This window comes from Aethalodelphis obliquidens, unplaced genomic scaffold, assembly GCF_003676395.1.
Source record: "Aethalodelphis obliquidens isolate GAN/ISIS:26980383/991018 unplaced genomic scaffold, ASM367639v1 scaffold18, whole genome shotgun sequence".
NCBI classification, from domain to species: Eukaryota; Metazoa; Chordata; class Mammalia; order Artiodactyla; family Delphinidae; genus Aethalodelphis; species Aethalodelphis obliquidens.
This window is the reverse complement of record NW_020837962.1, coordinates 6,620,467-6,630,386: the sequence shown is the minus strand read 5'-3', so window position 1 is coordinate 6,630,386 and position 9,920 is coordinate 6,620,467.

Here is a 9,920-nt window from a genome sequence, read left to right as displayed (position 1 = left end):
ACAAAGCAAGCTACAGGAAAGTCCTCAAATGCTTCGTGCTCTCTCTTGCAGCCCAGCCTTTGAAAAGGATGTTCCCTGGGCGGAGCCCCTGCTCACTCTTGTCTTCTGTTTTTTTCATCTTTTAAGATTCAGTTCAGAACTCAACTCTTAGGGGAAGACTCCTCTGAGTCCTGCAAGTAAAATGCATTCTTTGTTTATTCAGCAAAAGTTTATAGAGTTTCGATCATGTCCAGAGACCTGTGCTGTCTTGGGATGAGGGCTATAATGATATCAAAAATGCAGTCCCCTCCCTTGAAGCTCCCACTCTGGGGTCTCCGTCCTTCCTTGCCCTCATGATTTCCTGTGCCCATGTCAATAATGACATTGGCACATTGTTGCAGATTTGCTGACACATCGGTCTCTCCCACAGGACAGTCATCTTTGTTCCACCAGCTCCTCTGTGTGTCTCCTCTCTTCTGTCTGTATCTTCACCTTTTCTTATAAGGACACATGTTATTGGATTTAGGACCCACCCAGAGAAACTAGAATGATCTCACCTTGAGATCCTTGACTTAATTACGTCTGCAAAGATGCTTTTTCCAAATAAGGTCATATTCACAGGTACTGAGTGGATATATCTTTGGGGGGATCACCATTCGATGCACTACAATGTTTATATGTACCTTAGAAGTCAATGTAAGGATTTAATTGGTTAATTGGTTTTAGCACAGTATCTGGCACATTGCAAGCAATTGATAGCACTAGGTATCATGAGTAAAGTCATGCATTGAGCATCTACTATGCACCAGCCGGCTCTGGGCGTTTTGTATGCATTCTCTTGTGTGTCCTCACAGTAAGCACATGGACAGGAGTACTGTAAGCTCCATCCCATAAATAGCAACTCTCCGAGCAGTTCTGCTGCATCATCCTTCGTCCAGGTGTCCTTGACCGTCTCTTCTTTCACTTAAGCATTGTTCTTCCTTGAAAGTAGTCACCAGGCTTCTGCGGGCCGGAGTTCTTTTCAGCTCCAGGACATCTTGGTGACCAAGTTGGGGTGAGTTAAAACTCTACTCATCTCACTTTAAAACTCCCTCATTTGCATTGTTTCCTGCATGCGGCTAGCGAGGGGAAGAGAAGACTTTTAAACTTTTAAAAGGTTTAATTGCATGAATATGCCATTGCTGCAAGCACTCGAAAGCCAATTTCTGTCATGCATTTTTCATGCAGCCTCAGGAGAGGGAGCACAGAAAACTTTCCCCTCTGTGTGAAAGTCAATGAGCCTCGCAGAGCCCTGCCCACAGCAGCCCCTTCACAAAAGAATATTAATTTAATTAAGCTTATAATGGCAGATTTTACAACAGAGCTCTGTGGGACCTCGAGGTGTCTCTTCTGAATCTCGGCACCCAATATGGAAAAGGTAAAAAGATTCACCCCCTGTGAATTCTAGTGGATTATTAAAGACAGAGGATTGAGAGTGGAGGTCCCACTGGGGAAGGTGGGAGACTTATTCTAAAACCCTACATAGGAAAAAAATAAAGCACAGAAGACCCAGGTTTAAACTCTAACTATGCTTTTTGCTAGCTCTGTGTTTTTAGCCAGTTGCTTAGCTTCTCTGAGCCTCAGTTATCCCATCTGTGAAATGGGAATAACATCGCCAACCTCGTTGACATGTTGTAAGGGTTAAATGGGATGGCGGATAAGAAAATAACCTGGAATACACATATGTAATCATTTGTGTATGTCTCTCATATGTTTCATTTCCCTCAGTCTTTTCCTATTTTCTCATCTAAAGAACAAGGGAGTTGGACTCTGCACTACCTCTGAGTATCATTCCAGATTTTACTAGTCTGAAAAATATAAGAACAACCTTGTCTGTTAACTCACTATTTGCCCAGGAATGGAAGCCCCAAGGAATGAATGCAGTAAAACTCACCCTGCCTTCTCCCGTCTCACTGTCTTCCAGAGGCTCCAGAGCTCTCTGTTTCCTACTCTCCACCCAAATCAAGCAAAGAGATTTCTCTTAGTCAAGCAGACATTTTCCAAGGAACTTCTCCATGTCCATCTCAAAACAAAGATTATCTCAGACCATCGTATATAAAGGAATTAGAAAGAAAAATGAATCAAATAATACAGCACAGTTAACTCTAAATGCAGAAAATCTTGGAGTGGGGAAATCAACAAGTACTGAAACAATCCTGGAAGGCTTCCTAGAGGAAGAAAACCTGGGATTATGTAGAAAAGGCAACTAATTAATTAAGCAATCATTTGTTTATACGTACAGTGTACGAGGAACTGCTCTAGACATAAAGGATGTGGTGATGAAGGCACCAAAGTCCCTGATCTCATGGAGCTTACATTCTGGTGGAAAAGAGAAAAAAAAAAAAAACGTACACAAAAATGGAATAAGAAATCATTTCACATAGAGGTGATAAGATCACAAAATAGGATGGTGCACCAACTGAGAGCAGCAGATTAGGGTGAGGGGAATGACATTAGATTGGGAAGGATGTTTTTCATGAGATTTAATGACCAGAAGGACCATCCATGCAAAAGCTTGAGGAAGTGTATCCCAGAAGAGAAAACAGCATGTTCAAAGGTCCTGAGGCAGGAAGTTAACAAGGCATGTTCAAAACACTGAAAGTGTGGCAGGGAGGAGGGGGTAAAAAAAATAAGGGAGATGTACAAGGAAACACAGAAGTCTGGGATTCAGTGGAGAAAGAGACATTAGAAGATGCTTGACTTCTGAGCTCCCTGCTGCTGATAACTCCCCAGTCCCTTTCGAAGTTCTTCTTAACGATCCTCACCAAAGGGTTAAATCAGTACACTGGACCAGGAGCACAAAGAAGGTCAAAAAGTGGTGCCTGCCTTACATAATCTTACAACCCAGATGGGAAGCCAGCTTTTAAGAAAGAGGAGGAAATGTAGCAACAGAAGATAGCATATACTATAACCCCCTCTAGTGTGTAACATGTTTTTAAAGACTCAAAAATGCCTGCCCATCCATTAACTCATTTAAACCTAACAACCATCCTGGGAAGTGGGTAGTGACTGTTTCACCATTTTTGCAGTTAGAGAAAGAGAGGAGGTGATCTGATTGGTCCAAAGTCAGGTGTCAGGATGTGAACTGAGATCTCTTTACTGCCCCATGTTAAGCATTGAGCAAGTGAGACCAATGGCACATAGGTTTAGTGGACAAAGAAATCAACCTGAAACAGAACAGGTGGAAGGTGGCTTTTAACCTGAGATTCAGCTGGACATTTACTGAGCACCTGCTGTTTGCCAGGTACCCCACTGAGGGCCTTCAGCTCTAGGTCAATGAATTTAATCCTCCCAACAGTTCTGGTTGCAGGCATCAGTCTTCCCACCTTAGAGTGAGAAAATCCTCACCTAGGATGTGAGAAGTGGAGTCTAGACTTAACCCGTAAATCTAACGTCCTTCCCACTGTCTCTCTCTGCTTTTATGAGAATAAAAGATGGGCTTTCTCTCAGAACCCATGAATGGTTTCCCTGGGCTGATAAATGTGGGGAAATAATCACTTCCTTCTGGCTCTAGAAAAAGATACACAAGGAATGACCCCGATCATGACGTCTCAGGTCCCCTGAAAGGACAAGCCGCTCAAAGGCAGCCCCTGCCCCCTCCCTGCTTCCTCTGCCAAAGGGGAAAAACAGGAGCCTCTCTTCTTTCAAGCCTCAGCCAGAAGCACCTCTCCAAAAACACAATTCAGACTCATCAAAGGCAAAGACAGAAGACAGGCGGCATCCAGCACCTCCTTCCGTTTCTTGGTTTTGCTGTAAAGTAAAACAGCTGCTAGAGAATGACAGGGCTTATTGAAATAAATTCCAACATTTATAATCAATTACATGGCCCTGTCTGAAACCACTGGTTGATTTAAGAACAATTTCAACAGCAGCTGAAGAGACAGGTTTTCATCTTCCTTGAATTCCTTCCTACCAGAACTTTCTCCCATCTTTCCCCGTCTCTCAGTAAAAACAAAAACGATCCCTCAGGAAGGGTATGATCTGTTTCTCCCTTCTTCTTCTTTTTTAAATGTTTCCCCAAATCCAGCAGATCACGTTGCTGCTGTTTGACCTTCAGGAATGCGGTCGAGTGGTTACATTTGCTCCAAGGGTCTTTCCTGACAGAAGGTCTTAAAATAAAGCCTTTAGGTTTTTCTTGGTACAAGCTTCTTGTCATCTCTGCCGAGAGGCTTAGCAGACGGTGTAAGGACAGGCGTCTGAACGAGAAGCAGCCCCTGGCGGGCTCCGTGGCACTTGCCCTCCAGTTCTTGCACAGCAGACTTGAAATGCTCATTCCCTCTATTATTTTATTTTATTTTATTTTGGAAAGAACACTTCACATGAGATCTACCATCTTAAGACATTTTTAAAGTGCATAATACAGGACTGTTGACTGTACGTACAATGCTGTACAGCAGGTCTCCAGAGCTTACCCTCTTGCTTGATTGAAACTTTATGCCCGTTGACTAGTAAACCCCCCATTTCCTCCTCCCCCAGCCCCCGGCAACCACCCTTCCGCTCTTCGATTCTCTGAATTTGACTATTTTAGATGCCTCACGTAAGTGGAATCATGCAGTATTTGTCTTTCTGCGTCTGGCTTATTTCGCCTAACATAACATCCTCAAAGTTCATCCATGTTGTCACAAATGTCAAGATTTCCTTCCTTTTCCGAGGCTGGATAGTATTTCATTATGTGTACAGACCGCATTTCCCTTACCCATCCATCCATCAATGGACATTCAAGTGGTTTCCAGACACGCATCTCAGCACCATACCTGGCGGGTTCTGGGGGGTCACTACTCCCAGGATGGACCCAAGGTATTCCCAGTGAAAATTCTTCCAGGATCCTATAAGCATAAACTCTGTGGATAGAGGGGGACATTTTTAAGAAAAATCTTAATTGGTTTCCTTTAAATAATCTAAAAGAAATCAAAGTCAATGGGACAAGGTAGGGAATAACCATAATGATCATAAAAATGAACATTGATTGAGTGCCTGTTAAGTCCCAAGCACTGTAACATGCAGATTACATAGATTATCTCATGACACCATCTTGTCTCTGCCACCTTCCCCACCCCCGTCACCAGTGTTACTCCCCTCAACTCGAGTCACTAAATCCTGCCCCTGTGGGATATTTTTCTTTCCATTCCCTGGACTCTCCAAGCTTATTCCCACCTCAGACTCCTTACCCACCGAGTTCCCTCTTTCTGGAACTTTCCATCCCACCACCACGGAAATCTTTACCAGTATCCCATCTCTTGCTCTTTCTCATCCTTTTGGTTTCAACATAAATTCTCCGAGTGGAGTTTCAGGAGTACTTTCTCTGGCAAATCCCCACCTGCTAGTACTCCCTGCTTTCATTAGGGTTCATCTCTCTTCGTGTATTTACAATACACTACAATTTTGCAGTGTTTGTTGTTGTTGTGGCGTGTGGGTGTGTGTATTTTTTCGTTTGCCTGCTTTTTGGTCCACGTGTGTTTGTTGTCAGCCTCTCCCACTACATGGATAAGTAATTCCAGAGCAGGGATTTTATTTGCCTTCTTCAGACTTCCTGGGTTCAAATCCTGTCTCTTTCATATCTTAAATGCATGACGTTGGGCCCCAGTTTCCTCTTCTGGAAAAAAGGCAATAATAATAGAACCCACCTCATGGGACTTTGTAAAGATTAAATGAATTCTCAGACAAAACATTGGTGCACAGGTAGTGCTTGTTTCTGCCTTTATGGCTTTTTCTCCTTAGCCCCAGCTCCTCGCCCAGTATCTGGGATATAGTAGTCATTCAATAAATGTCCATTGGATGAATTCTGTGCTTTGTACATTTTATCTGTACTGGAAATTGCAGTAAAGTGAAACTTTCTTAATTGGCATTAGTGGAGGTAGTAGAAAATGACCAATGCAAACTAATATAAACACAGAATAATTGCCTCTTAGGCAGTCAGCTTCAATGAATAGATAAGAATGACCCGTAATTCCCTGGCTTTTCTCCTTTAGTATGGGAAAGAATGAATCCCAGGTGCTTCAGAATAATTTGTTCTCTTAAATAGTGTAAACATCTCGGGGACCATCTGTGTGCATTATTGATTTTCCCATTTAGTCCATTCTTTTTAGGCGGTGCACAGGAGCCTCGAGCTGAAAATCCCCAACTCCCAAAGTAAAGGCATCTAAGGGAACACTGCCTTCTTACACCACTTCTGGGCCTGCCTTAACTAGCCACGCTGGCCACCTTTACAAGCTGGCTTTGTGGTCCACTAAAAGAAAGGTGCTTTCTTACCTGGGCATCAAAACTGTCAAGGAGATGACTGTCCCTCACTAATGATGGTTCTGTCATCTCAAGCCTGGCCATAAATCTAGTATTCCCTATTTACTAGCTGTATAATCTTGGAAAAATTACTGAATCCCTGTGTGCCTCAGGTTTCTCATCTATAAAATGGAGATAATCGTGGTTTCTACATTATAGGATGGGTATAAGCTAATATGTGGAAAGTACCAAGCACAATGTCTTTCTTATACTAAGCATTCAATCTATGTCAGCAGTTATTATTTCTAAAACAAATAAATATATTAGTAATACGTGACCCAGTGGATAAAAATAGAAGGCATTGAAAAATGTCCAACTTCAGCTCTGACACATACTTACCAGATATGTGTCTCTGAGCAAGTTATGTAACATTGATCATTCATTTGATTTGATATTATTCATTTGATCATTCATTCGATGATAGGAGAATTAAATAAAATGGCACAGTAGAAGCGCTGGCTAAGACACACGAAATGGGAGCTCTCCCTAGTAGCAACATGTGACGTTATGCGAAGTTCACAGACTGCTTTAAGGCAGATATTGTAGTCATTTTACAAAAGAACCCCCCAAATAAGTGGTACAAACATTCAAGGACAGAGTACACATGGCACAGGATTTGGTGAACGTCCACAGATAGCAGAGCAGACGCCTAAATGCATGAGAAAGCTTTTATCCCTGCTTTTGCCCTGTAGGTGGGTTAGGAGGAAGCCGGCCTTTTGGAGATTGGTGGGGAGTGGCGGGAATGGCACAGAGGTTGGAAAGCGTGAGGAATCCTTGGGGAAAAGCAAATAATACTGTTTAGCTGGAGCGCCGTAGCCAGGATGGGTGGGAGAAAAAAGACTGCCAAGGAAGGTCAAGGGTAGTGTTTATGAGAACCTGCTGGGGAAGCCACCACGATGCTTATGAAAAACAACAAATTTTATCCTCATTTTTCAGGTGAGGAGACTGAGGTACAGACAGGCTAAGGACTCCCCATGGCCACCCACATAGCATGAGCCTGAATCCACACCAATTTGCTTTGGCTCTGGAGCTGCAGCGGAACTGCCTTTCTTTCTGTCCCTAACTCCTACCACAGGGCCTTTGCATGTGCTGTCTCCACCCCTTAGAGACTCTCCCTCATCTCTCCCCACACCCTTCACTTAGCTAAACCCTTCCAATTCTGGCACCACCTCCTCAAGGATCTGAGCCCCCAGCCAAGCCAAATCCCCCTCTTACTCATCCTGAAAGCCATAGTCCCTGTACTAGAGTTCTTCTCACCATTGCAATTTTATATTTATCTGTATGATTATCTGATGAATGTGTCTCCCCCACCAGGCAGTAAGCTCTTGAAGGCTGGGATACTGCTAGTTCTCAGCCCAGTGCCTGGCCCATAAAATGCATTCAATAAATGTGTGTGAAATGAGCAGACAAATGAACAGAGGCATACAAGAATGAAGGAAGGATTGCAATACCTGTGTACATGATTAAGAGAAAGATATCAGAAGTCAGGACACTGAACCCACCATCGAGATCTTTGCCAGCGCTCAACATATGTAATGGGGTGCTTGGGGCTATTTCCTGGCACTCTGGGGGTTCTTGCTGGGCCACGCTGGGGGCAGGAAGGAAATGTGTCTGACAGCTTCCTCCTCTGGGAACAGAGGGCCGGTGGGGCGGAGGGTAGGGGGAGAGGGGAGTCACAAACTATTTCTGCTTTAATTAGAGCTCCGTCGGCTTCAGTTAGCCTGGGTGTTTGTTCCCTTGTGTGTGTCAGGGAATTTGGAATGACCCCAAGCTTGTGAAATAATTAGTACAATAGTGCCGATCTAGCCATTTTTGAAAAGAGTAATTTACCCCCAGCATAGCCTCCTGGCAGAGCCACTCATTAATCAAACCAGGCCACGTACATCAAAGCGGGTCCCCCTTTACACCACGGCATTCATCATGCAGCCGTTAGGAGCCACAGAAGCCTGAACCAATACACTGCCTTTGCTGTGCTAAGCCCACCTCCTGTTGTCACCGACTGCCCGGAGTGGGGAGAGCACGACAGCCAATACTGGGGTGGTAGGGCAGGGCCCCTGCCCCTCTGGGTTTATGGAAACCTCACCTGTTTGGGGTACAGCCCAAAGATGTTTTTCAGTATTTATCACCTCCTCAGTGAGAAGTCCTCCCTGACCATCAGAAACAAAGACCCCACCTAGCTCTACTGAAAACTCTTTATCACGTTCCCTCCTCTACCTGTGTGGATACAAGTGACCTTGTTCATTTATTTACTCTTTATTTTCTGTCTCTGTCCCTAGAGGGTATAAACATCAAGATAAAAAGAACTTTGTCATCATCATTTTAGCCCCTGAACCTTAACACAGTGCTTGGAGCACAGAAAACACTTAATAAATGGTTTCTGAATAAAAGAATGAGTGCCTTTGCAGATTTCTCAGCACTCTTAGCTAAAGGTGACTTTGCATCCCTACAGGGATTGCATTCCCTGAAATTCTGTTGGCCCTCCTAACATCCTCCCATGTAGTAGATATATTTGTTTGCATTTATCAGTTTATTGAATTGTTAGTTACTTGCATTAGTCATCAGCTGCTGTGTAACAAGTTAGTCCTAAACCAAGGGGCTTTAAACCATAGACATTTACTATCTCAATGTGAGTCAGGCATCTGAGTGTGGCTTAACTGGGTACTTTGACTGACAGTCTCTCATAAGGCTGCAATCAGCGTGTTGCCCAGGGCTGGGGTCTCATCCGAAGGCTCTACTGGGAAAAGATCTGCTTCCAAATTCAGTCGGTAGTTATTGTTCCTCAAGAGCTATTGGTGTGAGGACCTCAGTTCCTTGCTGTTGGACCATCCTCAGTGGCATCATGCTTCAACAAAGCATGCAAACTGAGAAGGCAATAGAAAGGGTCTTCCAGCAAGAGAGAAGTCAAAATCTCCTGCAACCTAATAACAGAAATGACATCCCCTCCACATGGCCACATTCTATTGGTTAAAAGCAAGTTACTCAAGGGGAGGGCATTATACAAGCTCATGACTACCAGACTACCAGGAGGTGAGGATCATGGGGAGTCATCGTAGAGTTTGCCTCTCATAAAGTAAGAAAGATACAGGCACGTGAATAGTCACCGCTTTCTGTTTATAACAGTCCCAGATTGGAAATTATCCAAATGCCTCTCAATAAAGGAATAGTTGAAAGTCAATTATGGAACTTCCATTATAAGAGAATGTTGTTCACTGAAGTGAAAAGTAGGTAATAAGTGGAAAGTGCACGTTAATCCAAATTATGGAAGCATCTAAACATACAAAAAATAAAAAATAAATTAATGGTGAGGTGTTTCCAATCCAGGCAAAACATTACCAAAAAAAAAAACCCAAAAATCTCTTGGAACGTTTATCAAAATGCTAGAAAGGACCTTCACACTGGTGGGGTTTCCCCCAGAAGAGGTTCAAGCCCCTTGCCTGGTTTGGAAAGATTCAGTACCTCACCATGAAGTTTATTTGATGTCTCCACTTTTGATCCTATTCTCAGCCCAGCTGGGATTTAAAACGCATTCAGCATTGTCTGTTTTTGTTGTTTAACCAGGAAAAATAAAAAGGGAGATTCATAAATTATATAGACTCACTTTCATGGTGAGATCATTCTATTTGGTT